A 19,219-nucleotide genomic window follows, 5' to 3' on the forward strand; every position below is an offset into this window, starting at 1 on the left:
CTAATACTAAATATAGCTATATGTAAATAGTAAAAATAAAAAATACATATAAAGAAACATGTATTTTCGTAGTATTTATAAATAGAATAAAAAGTGAACTTGGTTTTTTTACTTGATGGTGACAAATGCATTGTTGAGGTTTAATCCTAAAACACCAACAACAAAATGATTAGTTTAAAAGGTAACATATATAGAAATAATAATAATCATGATGAGAGCAAATAGAGGAAAGAGCATTCCTACACCAAAGCAGACTAAACTTATACAAATGAAATGCATAAGCATGCTTCTACTTTACCTTCTCCTTAACTCATTCTTGTGATTCTTAGAATTTACATATTTTAATAAATAAATTTATAGACCTTTAATGTAGATTACAAATTAATTAGAATAAAATTAAAATTGAGGATTTTATTTAAAAATGGAAAAATTTAAGGATTAGTTAAAACAAAATTAAAATTCAATTAATAAATTCATAAATAGAATAAAGAGCAAATTTTCCAAAATAAAATTTATTTCTTCTCCCCACTTGGAATTCAAAATTTGACTGGTGAAAATCACAAATTATTTAAATAACTAATTATATGATGATTAAAAAAAAATTAATTTTATTATTTTTATTGACTAAAAATTAGTCTCTAAAATAGATTAAAAGTGACCTAAAAACTTGGTTTCCAATTACATATTAAGAAGAGAATAAAAAAAGTCTCTATTTTTATTTTATTTTATTTTTATTATTAGCTACCGAAAATGATGTGATTCCAATAGCAAAGAAGAGAATGATTCTTGACATTCTTAGGAATCAACTTGAGTTGGACAATTGTTAGGCACTTTTTCTTAGAATTGGATCAATGTTCTAAGTCAAGAACTCACAAAAACTAGCACCAAATCCAAACTCATATGGAAGTTCCTCATATTGTCAAATTGAACCAACAAAAAGAGGTAAAAATCAAAAGCACCGAATAGAATTGAATAAGAACCAATATGAACCGAACAAAATGAAATAAAAGGCAAGAGAACTGAAAAGGATTGCTGGAAAATAAAATGTACCGAACCAAACACAAAGAAGAAGAAGAAAAGCTGTTGGAAAAGCTAAAAGCCGAACCAAAAAACTCAAGAACACAAACTCAAAACATGAACAACAAAAGAGAAGAAAGGAAGGAGAGGAGAAAGCTCATGAAGATGGATGTATGGTTGGATGATCACGCCACTAGAAGGATGGATGCTCCTAGATGAGTGTGCAAGCCGCCACTTGAGGAAACCATGGATCCTTCAAGATAAGACTAGAGAAGAAGGCTCAAAAGCTCTCCAATGCTCTCTCTAAAATTGAGTATAGTTTCTTTAGTCTAAATTCAAATCTGAAATGTACAAGGGGAGCACCTATATTTATAGCCTAGAGGTGCTGAAAATCAAACTAAAAGAATTCAAAATTCTCTCCTAAAGCTCACTAGAACCGGCGCCTAAAATCAAGCATGAGGAAGGTGTGACCTCTTCCTTCACTTTGGCACCTCCTTATTTACTCCTACACCTATCTACTAACGCACCCCCCCTCCTAAAGCTCCTAAGTAAAGACTAAAAGATGCTATAACAAAAGTGGTTTCTAATGTTTCCCTCTAAACACCTTCAACCAAAGAAATTACAAAAAGAGAAAATAATTGTCCCCTAGCTCCTAAAGCTTTGAACATGCTTCTTGTAAGCCTTTGAGGTGGGCTTTGACCTCCATGGACGTCCTCTATTTGTGCCTCTACCTCTTCTTGATCTTGTTGATTGGCCTCCATGTCCATTTGAGCTTGATCTCCATCATACTCCCCGAGTTGGAGAGAATTCGACCACGAATTCTGGAGACCTACAGAAAAAGGAGTTAGATCGCTGACATTAAAAGTATGACTACCTAAGAATGTATCAGGCATATCTAACTCATAAGCATTGTCATTAATCCTCTTGAGGGTTTGGAAAGGTCCATCCCCTCGAGGCATTAGTTTGGACTTTCTTTGAGTAGGAAAACGATCCTTCCTCAAGTGAAGCCAAACCCAATCGCCCTCATCAAACAACAATGCTTTTCTCCTTTTATTGGCAAGTTCAGCATACTTGCCAACCTTCTTCTCAATTCTCTTCTTGATGTCTTTATGCAAAGTTTTCACAAAAGAAGCCTTTTCATCCCCATCTTTGCAGAAGACATCTCCAAGAAGGGGAATAAGAAGAAGATCAAGAGGTGTTAGGGGGTTAAACCCATAGACAACCTCAAAAGGAGAATGTGAGGTGGTAGAATTTACTACACGATTATATGCAAAGTCAACATGGGGTAGTAAATTCTCCCACACTCTAGGATTCCCCGAAATAAAACATCTCAATAGTTGTCCCAAAGTTCTATTCACCACCTCAGTTTGACCATCAGTTTGTGGGTGGCAAGTGGTAGAAAATAAAAGCTTAGTCCCAAGCTTGCCCCACAAGGTCTTCCAAAAGTGACTCAAGAACTTGGGATCTCTATCGGACACTATAGATCTAGGGATCCCATGCAAGCGAACCACTTCTTGGAAGAAGAGGTTTGCAATGTGGCATGCATCATCCACTTTGTGGCAAGGAATAAAGTGAGCCATCTTTGAAAAACGATCCACTACCACAAAAATGGAGTCCTTTCCCTTTGATGTCTTGGGTAAACCTAAGATGAAATCCATAGATATATCTACCCAAGGCATTGAAGGGATAGGAAGAGAAGTATATAGACCATGGGGATGCATCTTAGACTTAGCTTTGCGGCAAGCTATGCACTTATCACACAAACTATGAACATGTTTATGCATATGAGGCCAAAAGAAATGTTCATGCAACACATCCAAAGTTTTAGCAACCCCAAAATGTCCCATTAAACCCCCCTCATGAGCTTCTCTAACAAGAGATAATCTAATAGAGCATTGAGGAACACAAAGACGTTTTCCTTTAAAAAGAAAGCCATCTTGTATAAAAAAGTCTTTGTGTCCTCCCTTAAGACACTCTTGATAGATGAGAGAAAAATCAAGGTCATCATGATAAAGTTCCTTAATGTGATCAAAACCAAGATATTGAGAGCTTAAAAGATTTAGCAAAGTGTATCTTCTAGAAAGAGCATCCGCCACAATGTTTACTTTGCCTTGCTTGTGTTTGATCACATAAGGAAATTGCTCAATGAATTCCACCCACTTAGCATGCCTCTTGTTAAGCTTGTTTTGGCTTTTCAAATATTTAAGAGATTCATGATCACTATGTATCACAAACTCTTTGGGAAAAAGATAGTGTTGCCAAGTGAACAAAGCCCTAACAAGTGCATATAATTCTTTATCATAAGTGGAATAATTGAGATGACTTCCCTTCAATTTCTCACTAAAATAGGCTATGGGGTGGCCCTCTTGAAGGAGAACAACTCCAATACCTATGCTAGAAGCATCACACTCAATCTCAAATGTCTTAGTGAAATTAGGAAGGGCCAAGATGGGAGCCTTAGTCAATTTTTCTTTCAAAGTTTCAAAAACTTTTTGTTGTGCTTCTCCCCATTGAAAGACCACATCCTTTTTCACTATGTCATTGAGTGGTGCGGCAATGGTACCAAAGTTTGGGACAAATCTTCTATAGAAAGAAGCAAGTCCATGAAAACTTTGGACCTCATTCAAAGATTTCGGTGTAGGCCAATTTTGAATGGCCATCACCTTTGTTTTGTCCACATGGACCCCTTTGCAACTCACAACAAACCCTAGGAATTCTATATGATCAAGAGCAAACATACATTTAGCGATATTAGCATACAAATGTTCCTTCTTAAGGGTTTCTAAAACTTGCCTAACATGCAACCTATGTTCATCCAAAGATAAGCTATAAATGAGAATGTCATCAAAGTAAACAACAACAAACTTACCAATGAATGGTCTAAGAACATGATGCATGAGGCGCATGAAGGTACTTGGTGCATTAGTTAGACCAAAGGGCATAACTAACCACTCATATAAACCAAAGTTGGTCTTAAAAGCCGTCTTCCATTCATCACCCGGTTTGATACGGATTTGATTGTAACCGCTTTTAAGATCAATCTTTGAAAAGATTTTTGAACCATGTAATTCATCCAACAAATCATCTAGTCTAGGTATGGGATGCCTATACTTAATTGTGATGTTCTTGATGGCCCTACAATCCGAACACATTCGCCATGTGCCATCCTTTTTTGGCACTAAGATGATAGGCATAGCACAAGGACTCATGCTATCTTGAACCCACCCTTTCTCAATCAAAGCATCAACTTGTTGGCGAATTTCCTTGGTTTCACTTGGATTGGTCCTATATGTTGGACGGTTTGGTAAAGAAGAGCTCGGTATCAAATCAATTTGGTGCTCAATCCCTCTCAAAGGTGGAAGTCCATTTGGAGGATCTTGAAACACATCTTGAAACTCTTCTACCAAATTTTCCAAGCAATGAGGACTATCAACAAGTGCTTCTACCTTAAGAGTTCTAGGGATGGCTAAAAAAAGAGGATGATGAGCCACTATTTCCCTTTCAATCTCACGCCTAGACACAAGGAGTGTAGGCTTAGAACTCTTATCTTTTTTATCTTTTTCACTCTCCCTCTTTTTCTTCATGATAACTTGGTCCTCATGGACTTCTCTTGGAGAGAGAGATTTTAAAGTAACCTTGTGACCATGGAATTCAAAAGAGAGTTTGTTGGTAAAGCCATCATGTAAAACTTTTCTATCAAATTGCCAAGGCCTTCCCAAAAGAACATGAGTGGCTTCCATGGGCACAACATCACATAATACCTCATCTTTGTATTTTCCAATTGAGAAATGGATGAGGACTTGTTTATTAACAACTATTTCTCCTACCTCACTAAGCCATTGTAATTTGTAGGGCTTTGTATGAGAGATAGTAGGCAATCCAAGCTTATCTACCACTATTGTACTAGCCACATTTGCACAACTACCCCCATCCACTATCAAAGAGCAAATGTTGTTTTGAATAAGACATCTTGTATGGAAAATATTTTCCCTTTGACTTTCATCAAAAGGTTGTGAAACTTGTCCAAGAAGTCTTCTCCCAACTAACAAATCCCCTTCAAGTGGACATTCACTCTCTTCCTCACTAGATGCACTAGAATGCAATGAATGCTTAGGAGAATCCGAATCATGCTCACTCACTACAATGCCTTCATGCATGTACATACTGTTGGGTTTAATAGTGCCAAAGTTCAAGAGGGGGGGTGAATTGACCTTTTAAAACTTCTTCGCAGAAACAGTGTTTAACCCAGTTTTACAGAAAATAAATCGATTTATGTTAAAATGAACAGATTTATTTCAGCACTGTTTTTGTTTGAAAAGCTTTTAATTCAGCAAGGTTAATCACAAGATTATGCAGTGAGAATTTCCAGCAGCACACACACAAATATCAGATTTGAAAAACAGTGAAACACAAATACAGCAAGCTTCAATTTCAAGCAAGTGATTAAGGTTCAATTGATAGCATGCTAGTTAATTGAGTGACCTTTGCAAACAAGCTGTTCCTGTGACTTTTAACAGACTATGAGTGTTCTTCTTGATGTCAAGAAATTTTCCAGAAATTAAGAACAATGAATCACAGCACAGCAAGCTTCAACTTTAAGCAATTTGTTTAAGGTTCAATTAATAGCATTTACAGTTTCTTGAACAGCCTATCACAGTCAATCTGTTCCAGTGGCTTTTAGCAGATTTTATATGTTCTTATCAGATTCAAACACCTTTTTCAGAAATCAAGAACAGTATGCACAGTGCCCAGAAAGAACAGATTTATTTTCAATTGAACAGATTTATTTCTTTGCTGTTTTATCAATTATGCAGAAACGAAATTGCAGAGAGAGAGAGAATGAACACAAGCAATTATACTGGTTCACTCAACCTGAGCTACATCCAGTCTTCACCAACAACAGGTGGAATTCACTAACACACAGTACAATCAAGTACACTTCCCACTGTTCTTGAAACCTACAAGAACTTAGGTACTCTTGCTGAAAAAACCTATTTCAGCACTCACACACACACATCCACTCTCCAAGAACACCTATCAAGAAGAGGATTCAACCAAACTATTACAAGTAATAAGAAGTGAAACGACTACACCTGATTGAGGTAACAAAGATCAGCCTTAAACCAGTAGGCAAGATTGCTAGAACAGTAGCTGCACCTCACACCAAGCTTTTGGAACCAAACCAAGAACAAGCACTTTTTGATTTTCGAAATCTTTGAAGAACAAATGCTAATCCTTGAAAACCTTTGATTCTCTGCTGTAAAACTCGTTTTTGCAAATGTATGAACTGTTGAATTGATTCTAAACTCAGAAAACAAGTTTGCATTTTATAGAGAACCAGCTTATAACAGATATTTGAAAAACAGTTAAAGCTGTTATAAAATGAACAGATTGAAAATAAAATGAACAGATTTATTTTCAAAAAGCAGTTAGAGAATCTGTTAAGTGAGGAGACTTAGTCAACCATTCTGGTGCAGAGATAAAACTGAAAACGTTTAAGCTTGTCATGGCACCAGAGAGAAAAAGAATCTATTCATTTACAGATGAACAGATTTATTTTTCAAAACGAAAACAGAGAAAGTTTAACTATTTAAAACTCAGTCGTTTTGAAAAGAAGAAGACTTAGTCAAAATACCTGATGCACAAAATCTAATTTTTACAAGACTTTAGCCAAGGCATCAGTGAAGAAAATGAATCTGTTTATTTAGAAAAGAACAGATTTATTTTTATGCAGTAAACGTGTTTTTGTGTAAAACATGTGAAAACAGTTTAAGAAAACTTATGCTTGTTCTTAACACATGGCCAGTGGTTATGAGGTGAGTTACTCAGCAAAAAGCTACTCTTAGACAACCTCTAAGCACTAACTAAGACATACTTAAAGCAAAGCACAAATACATGGAAAGTACATAAAAGTCTTCATCAAACACTACATACAAGTCTTCATCAAACACAATCTTGAAGGGGCAGCAACCATCTTCAACAATCTCCCCCTGTTTGATGGAGACAAATCCCCATAGCTAAACCTCGTAGCTTTGTTGCTTTAAGCACTTGCACTACACCAGATTTTAAACCAGAATTGCACCTGCACTGCACCAGATTTTAAACCAGAAAAAAAATAGCAGTATTGCATAGCATAAGACATGGTTTTAAGGTGCAGAATTAACTCCCTGTTTCAGCTAGCTTCACCTAGCATGGTGAGCTATTTTTCTCCCCCTTTGGATTCATCAAACAGCATATAAGCATAGGGAATAAAGGGATATAAAGCAGAATCATAATAGTTCAGAAACAGAAAACCAAATTGTTCAGCATTACAGAAACTTGAAAACTGATAAAGAAAGCATTAAAAACAGAAAACTACTGATTCTTGTAGTAAAGCTCTGCAAGCTGTGCCTGAATCCCTTCAATCTGATCATCAAGGTGTTGGAACCTTGCATGAGTAGTCTCAAAGTGTGCCCTTTGTTCTGCAGACATGACATCAAGACGGTACAGCACTTGCCTCTCAAACATAGACATTGGTTCTCCACGGTATTCTGGACTTTGATAGTCAACTATGGCATTTGCAGCAGCTTCCTCATGTTCAGATTGGGCAGCAGGTGAGTCATCATCCATAGGAATAGCTTCACCCTCATCCTCATGTTCTGCTTGAGTGTCCTTCTCCTTGAGAACCACCCACTTGTTTTCAATTTTGTGAAAACCCATTTTGGTGAGAGTTGAAGTATCAATCTCACTTACAGCTTTGATAGGGTCATTTCTCTCATTTGTAACATCAATACCAAAGTAATCAATTAATTTGGAAACAAGAATAGCATAGGGAAATCTGTAATCAGCCAACCTTTTTGACTTGAGCATGTGTTCATTGACAATGAACACCCAATTTACCTTAATCTGGTTCATGATGCAATATAGGAGAATGAGATCCTCTTCATGTAGAACAGCATGGTTTGTTCCTCTAGGAATCAGTTGCCAAGCTATAATGTAGGCAACTAGACGTGGAGTGAGGTTCAAATGCCCTGCATGGAACCTGTTTATGCTTTCTGTAGGATTCCTCATGCAACTTTTGTAATATTGCAGCTTGTTGAATTCTGAAATTCCACTGGTATTTCCTTTCCCTACTTTCAGTCCAGCATATTTTATTCCAGCCACAGAATTCCACACCTCACTTGTGATCTTCATCTTTGTCCCTTTCACATAAGAGACAATATTCTTCCCATCCAATGTGAGGTTAGTATAAAACACCTTAACCAAGTCAGGATAAACATTACCCGTTAATTCCAGCATCTTTTTCAGTTTTTGGTGCTTCAACACAGTCCTTGTTTCTACCAGTTTTTCAGATTTCAGCCAGTTGAACTCCAGCACCTTGGGTATGTTGATCTGCTTCCTGCTTGTTTCATGAATGTAGGCATTGATGCCTTCTTCATTTCCAGCGAACCATCCTTCTAACACACCTTGAGAAGTGGTTTGCTTTCCCTTGCCTTTCTGTTTTTGTCTTGAAGACGAAGCCATGTTAACCTGAATTCTTTTCTTGATTTCAAATGGTGAGAATAGAAAGAGAATGGCCAATGTGGGTAGCAAGTATTCACACAGATTTATAGCAGAATAAATGGATTGATATGGCAGTTAAGAGTGGATATGCATGAAGATTTTATGCTTCTGAATTTGTGCAGAGAATCTTTGAAAATATGCACCAAATCTTTAGGGTCACGATGCATACACTCAAATTCTTATTGAGCACCCAAACCATCAAATCGGTTACATAACCATGACCAAAACCGTCAAAGGTACAGAGGTTAATGCCCACTAAATCAGTCAAGCAGTCAAAGATCAGAATTTCTCTTTCCTAGTCATCAATGCGTATCAGTGCAGAAAATAAACACATTTAATTGCGAATAAACAGATTTAATTTTTTACTGCTAGGTACAATTGACATTTATAATACCCAATTCATTAAGCAGAAAATTAAACCTATCTTTGGCTAATGGTTTTGTGAACAAATCAGCAAGTTGTAAATCAGTACCAATGAACTTAATATCACATGTTCCATTAGATATGTGTTCTCTTAGAAAATGATGCCTTATTTCAATGTGTTTGGTTCTTGAATGCATGACAGGATTTTTGGTTAAGTTGATTGCACTTGTATTATCACACAGCAGAGGTATATGGTTAAGTAAGATACCAAAATCATTCAATTGTTGTCTTAGCCATATAGTTTGAGCACAACAACTCCCTGCTGCAATGTATTCTGCTTCAGCAGTGGAAAGAGCTACACAAGCCTGCTTTTTGCATTGCCATGAGATCAAGCTTGATCCAAGCAAATGACAGGTTCCACTTGTGTTCTTCCTATCAATTTTGCAACCTGCAAAATCTGAATCAGAATACCCAGTTAAGCTTAATGAAATGTTACCTGGATACCACAAGCCAACTTCTTTAGTTCCTTGCAAATACTTTAAAATCCTTTTGACAGCATTGTAGTGTGATTCTTTAGGAGCAGACTGAAACCTTGCACACATGCACACTGCAAACATTATATCTGGCCTGCTGGTAGTGAGATACAGTAGTGATCCTATGAGTCCTCTGTATTTGGTTTCATCAACAGAAATTCCAGCTTCATCATGATCCAAATGACAGCTTGTTGAGAAGGGTGTGCTGATTGGTTTACACTTGTCCATTTCAAATTTCTTCAGCAAATCCTTGCAATACTTAGCTTGACTCAAGAAAATGCCATCCTTGAGTTGTTTGACCTGCAAACCTAGAAAGTAGTTCAACTCACCCATCATTGACATTTCAAACTCACTCTTCATGACTTTCACGAAAGCTTCACACAATTCTCCATTGTTTGATCCAAAAATGATGTCATCCACATATACTTGGACTAGAATTGAGTCATCTCCTTTCTTCTTAATGAACAAGGTCTTATCTGATGTGCCTTTGTCATAGCCTTGTGAGGTGAGAAAATCACTTAGCCTCTCATACCATTGCCTAGGAGCTTGCTTGAGTCCATAGAGAGCCTTTTGGAGTTTGAACACATATTCTGGATGTTGATGGTCTTCAAAACCTGGTGGTTGTGAGACAAATACCTCTTCATTTATATAGCCATTTAGAAAGGCACTTTTCACGTCCATTTGGAATAGCTTGAACCCTTTGATGCAGGAAAAGGCAAGCAGCAGTCTAACAGCTTCTAACCGAGCCACTGGTGCATATGTCTCATCATAGTCTATTCCTTCTTCTTGATTGTACCCTTTAGCTACAAGCCTAGCCTTGTTTCTAGTGATCACTCCATGCTCATCCATTTTGTTTCTAAATACCCATTTTGTTCCAATAACATTCATCTCAGGTATTCTAGGAACAAGAGTCCAGACCTCATTAAGAGCAAACTGATTCAGTTCCTCTTGCATAGCTAAAATCCAGTTACTGTCCTTGAGAGCTTCCTTCAAATTCTTGGGTTCAACTTGAGATACAAAAGCCATTGCTTCACAGAAATTGTTCAAGGATTTTCTAGTTGACACTCCTTTCTCAATGCTCCCAATGACATTATCAAGGGTTAAGTCTCTTGGGGTTTTCCACTCTTTTGGCAAACCTGCAGCTGCAGTAGATTCTTGTATAGCATGTGTATCAGCAGTATCAAAATGAATCGATTCATTTTGATTTAAAACAGATTTAAATTCATCACTGTCAGGTTCATCAGCAGTTTTAGATATACTATGATCAGTTTCATCAAAAACAACATGCATTGATTCTTCTACTATGAGCAACCTTTTATTGAAGACTCTATATGCATGACCATTCAAAGCATAACCAATGTGCACACCTTCATCAGATTTAGCATCAAACTTACCAAGATTTTCTTTGCCATTATTCAATACAAAACATTTACACCCAAATACTCTAAGGTGACTTACACTAGGTTTTCTGCCCTTATACAATTCATATGGGGTTTTCTTAAGAATTGGTCTTATTAAGGTCCTATTTAAGACATAACCTGCAGTATAAACAACATCTGCCCAAAAATACTTAGGAAGCTTAGATTCATTTAACATAGTTCTAGCAAGTTCCTCTAGTGATCTATTTTTCCTTTCAACTACACCATTTTGTTGGGGTGTCCTAGGGGCTGAAAAGGTGTGAGCTATCCCATGCTTCTCACAGAACCTCTCAAACTTAGCATTTTGAAACTCTCCCCCATGATCACTTTGAATTGATTTAATGCAGCAACCATTTTCATTTTCCAGAATTTTTGCTAATCTCTTAAAGGCAGTGTAAGCATCATGTTTATGTGCAAGAAATAAAGTCCATGTAAATCTAGAGTAATCATCCACAACAACTAAAGCATACAAATTTCCAGCCAAGCTAGCAACTCTAGATGGACTAAATAAGTCCATATGTAACACATCCAATGGATTTTTTGTAGAGACAATATCCTTTAACTTGAAAGAGGATTTGATTTGTTTACCTTTCACACAAGCATCACAAAGCCTGTTATCCTGAAATTTAATGTTAGGTAAACCAGAAACTAAATCTTTAGATTTCAATTTATTCAAGTGATTTGTGTGTATGTGAGCTAACCTCCTGTGCCACAACCAAGACTCATCACTTCTGGACAGCAAACACTCATTTGAAGAGTTAGTTTCCATGATATTCAACAAGTAAATGTTATTCACTCTCTTACCAGTAAACAGTGCCTTACTAGATGAATTACTTGAGATTGTGCAGCCACTTGACTCAAAATTCACTTTGTATCCTTTGTCACAAAGCTGACTTATGCTGAGAAGACTATGCTTAAGTCCTTCTACATACAGCACATTCTCAATGGTTGTTGAATTTCCTGTTCCAACAGTTCCTCTGCCCAAAATTCTCCCTCGGTTATTGTCACCATAGGTCACATGTCCTTCTGCTTTGAGCTTTAGGCTGGTGAACTTTGTAAGATCTCCAGTCATATGCTTGGAACAGCCACTGTCCAAGTACCACTGGTTCTTCTTGCTTCCAATCTGCAAAACAGAATAAAAAATATACAAATGGTACCCTTTTCAGTATAGGGTCCAGCACAGATTAACACCTTCTCTTTGGTAGCCACTTAGCTAAGTTCTTAGGCACAAGATGTCTTCTAGCAATGCAAGACCTAGATGTATGACCAGATTTCATGCAGTAAAAACAGGTTACATGAGATGCCTTTTTGCCACTGTTAAAAGCTGAAAAAACTGATTTTGCTGGAACAAAAAAACTTGAAAGCTTTTTGACATTGGTTGTATTTCCAGGGGTAAAACCAAGTCCATTCTTATTGAAAACAGCATTCTGTGATCCAAGGAGAGACTCAAGGTTTTCTCTTCCCTTGGTGAAATTGGAAAGGGTTTTCAGCAAATATTCCACTTGTTTTTCCAATCTTTTGCAGTTTTCACAGTTTTTAATAGAGGCATGCAAACAAGTCAGTTCAAGGCTTACCAAATCTGTTTTGGCCTTATGCAATTCTTCCTCAAGTGTTTTTACTTTAGGTGCAAGCACATTATTTACCTTTTGCAGCTTATTGCATATTACAGCTAGCCTATTGGCTTCCTCATGTGTTTCCTTGAAGGCAGCAAGCAAATCATCATAGTTATCAGAATCAGCAGAAAAATTACTTACTGATTCAGAGCTTGACTCCTCATCCTTCATCATGAAGCACAAATTATTCTCCTCATCTTCTGTTGAAGAGCTGCTAGTTGAGGATACTTCATTTTCCTCCCATGAGATGTAGGCTCTTCTTCCTTTGTTCCTTTCAAATTTCTTGCTGGCAGATTTGTCCCTTGTTTGATTGTCTGGACAATCTGTTTTGATATGCCCTGTTTTGCCACATCCAAAGCAAGTATATTTAGAGGAATTTAAATCATTGGGTTTAGGATACCTTCTTTTCTGCTGGTTCCTATTTTTGCTTTTCTTCCTCAGAAATTTGCTGAATCTTTTTGTAAGAAGGTTGATTGTATCATCATCTTCAGCATCTTCCTTTTCTTCCTTGATCTCATCCAATTCAGTTGCTTTCAGTGCCAAGCCTTTGGGTTTTCTCTCTGTTGTTTCCTGTTCTTTAAGTCTTTTAAGCTCTAACTCATGCTCCATCAGCTTTCCAAACAGTGCAGTAGTTCCCAATTTTGACAGATCACGGCTTTCAGAGATAGCTGTCACCTTTGGTTGCCAGCTTCTGTCGAGGCACTTCAATATCTTTATGTTGAGCTCCTCTCTATCAAATTCTTTTCCCAAGCCAGTGAGGTGATTCACAATGTGGGTGAATCTTTTTTGCACATCAGCAATATTCTCTCCTGGTTGCATTCTGAACAGCTCATACTCTTGGATGAGTGCATGTTTCCTTGACCTTTTTACATCCTCAGTCCCTTCATGAGTCACTTCTAAGACTTCCCACATCTCCTTTGCTGACTTACATTGAGATATTCTGAAGAACTCGTCCATTGTCAATGCAGAAGTTATGATATTCTTGGCCACAAGATCATGTTGAGCCTTCCTCCTTTCAGTCTCATTCCACTCTGATCTTGGCTTTTCAACTTGTTCATCTTTGACAATCTGCATTGGCACATAAGGTCCATTGACCACAGCTTCCCAAATTAATGCATCAATGGATTCCATAAAAATTCTCATTCTAACTTTCCAAAATGCATAATTCAATCCATTAAACATAGGTGGTCTATTTACAGCAGAACCCTCAGCAAAAAGCATATTAAACTCAGACATTTTTACAAACAAACTTGATTAAACTACAAGTCCCAGCTCTTGATACCAATTGTTGGGTTTAATAGTGCCAAAGTTCAAGAGGGGGGGTGAATTGACCTTTTAAAACTTTTTCGCAGAAACAGTGTTTAACCCAGTTTTACAGAAAATAAATCGATTTATGTTAAAATGAACAGATTTATTTCAGCACTGTTTTTGTTTGAAAAGCTTTTAATTCAGCAAGGTTAATCACAAGATTATGCAGTGAGAATTTCCAGCAGCACACACACAAATATCAGATTTGAAAAACAGTGAAACACAAATACAGCAAGCTTCAATTTCAAGCAAGTGATTAAGGTTCAATTGATAGCATGCTAGTTAATTGAGTGACCTTTGCAAACAAGCTGTTCCTGTGACTTTTAACAGACTATGAGTGTTCTTCTTGATGTCAAGAAATTTTCCAGAAATTAAGAACAATGAATCACAGCACAGCAAGCTTCAACTTTAAGCAATTTGTTTAAGGTTCAATTAATAGCATTTACAGTTTCTTGAACAGCCTATCACAGTCAATCTGTTCCAGTGGCTTTTAGCAGATTTTATATGTTCTTATCAGATTCAAACACCTTTTTCAGAAATCAAGAACAGTATGCACAGTGCCCAGAAAGAACAGATTTATTTTCAATTGAACAGATTTATTTCTTTGCTGTTTTATCAATTATGCAGAAACGAAATTGCAGAGAGAGAGAGAATGAACACAAGCAATTATACTGGTTCACTCAACCTGAGCTACATCCAGTCTTCACCAACAACAGGTGGAATTCACTAACACACAGTACAATCAAGTACACTTCCCACTGTTCTTGAAACCTACAAGAACTTAGGTACTCTTGCTGAAAAAACCTATTTCAGCACTCACACACACACATCCACTCTCCAAGAACACCTATCAAGAAGAGGATTCAACCAAACTATTACAAGTAATAAGAAGTGAAACGACTACACCTGATTGAGGTAACAAAGATCAGCCTTAAACCAGTAGGCAAGATTGCTAGAACAGTAGCTGCACCTCACACCAAGCTTTTGGAACCAAACCAAGAACAAGCACTTTTTGATTTTCGAAATCTTTGAAGAACAAATGCTAATCCTTGAAAACCTTTGATTCTCTGCTGTAAAACTCGTTTTTGCAAATGTATGAACTGTTGAATTGATTCTAAACTCAGAAAACAAGTTTGCATTTTATAGAGAACCAGCTTATAACAGATATTTGAAAAACAGTTAAAGCTGTTATAAAATGAACAGATTGAAAATAAAATGAACAGATTTATTTTCAAAAAGCAGTTAGAGAATCTGTTAAGTGAGGAGACTTAGTCAACCATTCTGGTGCAGAGATAAAACTGAAAACGTTTAAGCTTGTCATGGCACCAGAGAGAAAAAGAATCTATTCATTTACAGATGAACAGATTTATTTTTCAAAACGAAAACAGAGAAAGTTTAACTATTTAAAACTCAGTCGTTTTGAAAAGAAGAAGACTTAGTCAAAATACCTGATGCACAAAATCTAATTTTTACAAGACTTTAGCCAAGGCATCAGTGAAGAAAATGAATCTGTTTATTTAGAAAAGAACAGATTTATTTTTATGCAGTAAACGTGTTTTTGTGTAAAACATGTGAAAACAGTTTAAGAAAACTTATGCTTGTTCTTAACACATGGCCAGTGGTTATGAGGTGAGTTACTCAGCAAAAAGCTACTCTTAGACAACCTCTAAGCACTAACTAAGACATACTTAAAGCAAAGCACAAATACATGGAAAGTACATAAAAGTCTTCATCAAACACTACATACAAGTCTTCATCAAACACAATCTTGAAGGGGCAGCAACCATCTTCAACACATACTTCGTTTGGAAGGGCAATTAGCAGCTATATGACCATAACCCATGCATTTAAAACATTTAGTATTAGACGTTCTAGTGGGTGATTTAGGCCTAGAGGTAGATGGCTTAGTTTCCTTGGGTTTGAAAGAAGACTCTTTGGAAGGAAATTTAGAAAAAGACTTTTTGTTTCTCCAAGACTTGTTGTAGTAACCATCATTGGGAGCATTTTTGAAAGAATTTTTCTTAGCAAGTTGGGCTTCCACCTTCATTGCAAGATGAACTAAAGAACCCAATGATGAATACTCTTGTAACTCAACAATGTCTTGAATATCCTTCCTAAGTCCACTCACAAACCTAGCAATCATAGCTTCCTCACTTTCTTCTAATTCAATTTTAAGCACAAGCGTCTCTAGCTCCTTATAATATTCATCCACATTTAGCGTGCCTTGTTGAAACCGTTGGAGTCTCAACATGAGGTCTTTCCTAAAATGTGGGGGTACAAATCTAGCGCGCATGTGACCCTTTAAAGAGTTCCAAGAGTCCACGGGAGGACCCTTGTGATAGATAATGTCCTTTACAATTCCATGCCACCATTTCATGGCATAATCACTAAACTCTAGGGTGGCTAGCTTAAGCTTATGCTCATCTTGGATCTCAAATATTTGTTCACACTTAGCCTCCCAATCTAAATATACATTAGGACCACTAGAGCCATTAAAACAAGGAAGCTTGACCGAAGGAAGCCTAGACTTTGCATCTTGATAGAAGCCATTGCCGTAGTGATGTCTTTCCCCTTGATGATGAGGTCTTTGTCCATGAAATTGTGGTGGAGTCCTCCTTCTCCTATGCTCTTCTTCATGGCAAAAATCATTTGAAGAGGCTCTTGAAGATGGTCTATGAGAATGATGCCCATCATGGATAGAAGGAGAAGGCCTAACTTGTTGGACCTCCATCTTTTGCATTTTCTCTTCCAAGCGTCTAATAGTTCTTTGTGCTTCATGTAATTCACCAAGGATTGAAGCTTCGGAAGGAGAATTCTGCTTGTAGGATGCATCACTTGAAAATCTAGCCATTTGTAATTCAAAAACAGCAAACACACAAAAACAGTAAACAAGTCAAGAAACAAAAAAATTAGCAAAAACAGTGAGTGTTTCAAGCAAAAATGCCGAAGTGAATTTAGGCAGAAAAAATTTAGGTCACTCTCAAAGAAATAATGTCCTTGCACCAATCTGATCTTGAGGCCTTGGAATCCTCAAATGAAAGATGTCAAAGCAAGCACACCAATCTCAAAGCCAACCACCACAAAACCAAAGAAACAATAAAGACAAACAAGAAAAAGTATAAGCAAAGAAAGGCTAGAACAAAAGGAATACTAGATGTTTGACAAACTCCAAAGATTAATGAACAAAAGACAAGCAAGAAAATTAAAGAACTCAATGAGAAAGTAGGCACACAAAAGAATACTTAAAGAAAAGCACTAGAGTAGATGAAGAAAACAAAAATTAGCTACTGGAAAATATTTTTTATGCAAACTGTGCTTGATGTTCACTGATTTAACTGGAATGATATAGAGTGAACTGGATTATGAAATTTAAACCACAGAAACTTCAAGATGTTAACTCAATAATGGCACTGGAATCACTTAAAAACAGTAAGCCAATTAATTGAGATAAATTTTTCAAAATCGCTGCCAGATTACCGTATTTTTTTCGGCAGAAATGTACACTTTTTGTATTTTATTTATCATTTTTTGTGTACTTTGAATTTTTGAATAATTCTTTTTTCTATGCTTTTATAACACTTTGAATAACACAAATCCAGAATTTCAGAATTTTCCAGTGAGTAAATCAATTGCAATAAGGAAAATCAGTAAGCACGTTTTCAGAAAACAGAGGAATCCTAAAAGGAATGAAAAACAAAATTATGTACTAGCAAAGACATAATGGAAAATGATGTGTATGGAACTTGTATAGGTCTAGAATACAAGCATGAACTCAACTAAAACAGAAAATGCACAAAGGATCAATATCAAACTCAGAAAATTATATGACACTAAAGCAAGAAACAATCAAAAGCAATAAAAGTACTACTAGAAGTGATGACAATTATGGAAAAACATGACTTAAGACAAAACTTGTAAGGATTCAAAAAGGAAAATACTCAAACATATGATAGGCAAAAGAATTAAAACAGCAAGCAAACTCAAATAAGCCTAAAAACAAAACCATAAATTGCAAGAAATTAAAAGAGCTCTTGAAATAAAGTGCTACACAACTCAAAAATTAAACAAGAACACACCTAAACTCTTGATACCACATGATGTGATTCCAATAGCAAAGAAGAGAATGATTCTTGACATTCTTAGGAATCAACTTGAGTTGGACAATTGTTAGGCACTTTTTCTTAGAATTGGATCAATGTTCTAAGTCAAGAACTCACAAAAACTAGCACCAAATCCAAACTCATATGGAAGTTCCTCATATTGTCAAATTGAACCAACAAAAAGAGGTAAAAATCAAAAGCACCGAATAGAATTGAATAAGAACCAATATGAACCGAACAAAATGAAATAAAAGGCAAGAGAACTGAAAAGGATTGCTGGAAAATAAAATGTACCGAACCAAACACAAAGAAGAAGAAGAAAAGCTGCTGGAAAAGCTAAAAGCCGAACCAAAAAACTCAAGAACACAAACTCAAAACATGAACAACAAAAGAGAAGAAAGGAAGGAGAGGAGAAAGCTCATGAAGATGGATGTATGGTTGGATGATCACGCCACTAGAAGGATGGATGCTCCTAGATGAGTGTGCAAGCCGCCACTTGAGGAAACCATGGATCCTTCAAGATAAGACTAGAGAAGAAGGCTCAAAAGCTCTCCAATGCTCTCTCAAAAATTGAGTATAGTTTCTTTAGTCTAAATTCAAATCTGAAATGTACAAGGGGAGCACCTATATTTATAGCCTAGAGGTGCTGAAAATCAAACTAAAAGAATTCAAAATTCCCTCCTAAAGCTCACTAGAACCGGCGCCTAAAATCAAGCATGAGGAAGGTGTGACCTCTTCCTTCACTTTGGCACCTCCTTATTTACTCCTACACCTATCTACTAACGCACCCCCCCTCCTAAAGCTCCTAAGTAAAGACTAAAAGATGCTATAACAAAAGAGGTTTCTAATGTTTCCCTCTAAACACCTTCAACCAAAGAAATTACAAAAAGAGAAAATAATTGTTCCCTAGCTCCTAAAGCTTTGAACATGCTTCTTGTAAGCCTTTGAGGTGGGCTTTGACCTCCATGGACGTCCTCTATTTGTGCCTCTACCTCTTCTTGATCTTGTTGATTGGCCTCCATGTCCATTTGAGCTTGATCTCCATCACAAAATATAGTATCTAATTATATTATATTTTTTTATTAAAAATAGATATCATTTTAGTATCTAATAATTTTTAGTTTATAAAATAGTATCTAAATAAGTTATTAAAGAAACTATTTTTTTATATATATAAATAGTTTTCAATGTTCTCTTCAATAGTAATCAATTATTTACTGTAATATTTATTTTATAGTCCAAAAAACACTCCAAAAAGTTAAAGCCTTCCTTGTTTCATATCTTTTGAAGAAACTCATTAATAAAGGCTAAGTGATGTGAATTTT

The sequence above is a fragment of the Phaseolus vulgaris genome, chromosome 6, assembly GCF_051622355.1.
Source record: "Phaseolus vulgaris cultivar YP4 chromosome 6, ASM5162235v1, whole genome shotgun sequence".
Lineage (NCBI taxonomy): Eukaryota > Viridiplantae > Streptophyta > Magnoliopsida > Fabales > Fabaceae > Phaseolus > Phaseolus vulgaris.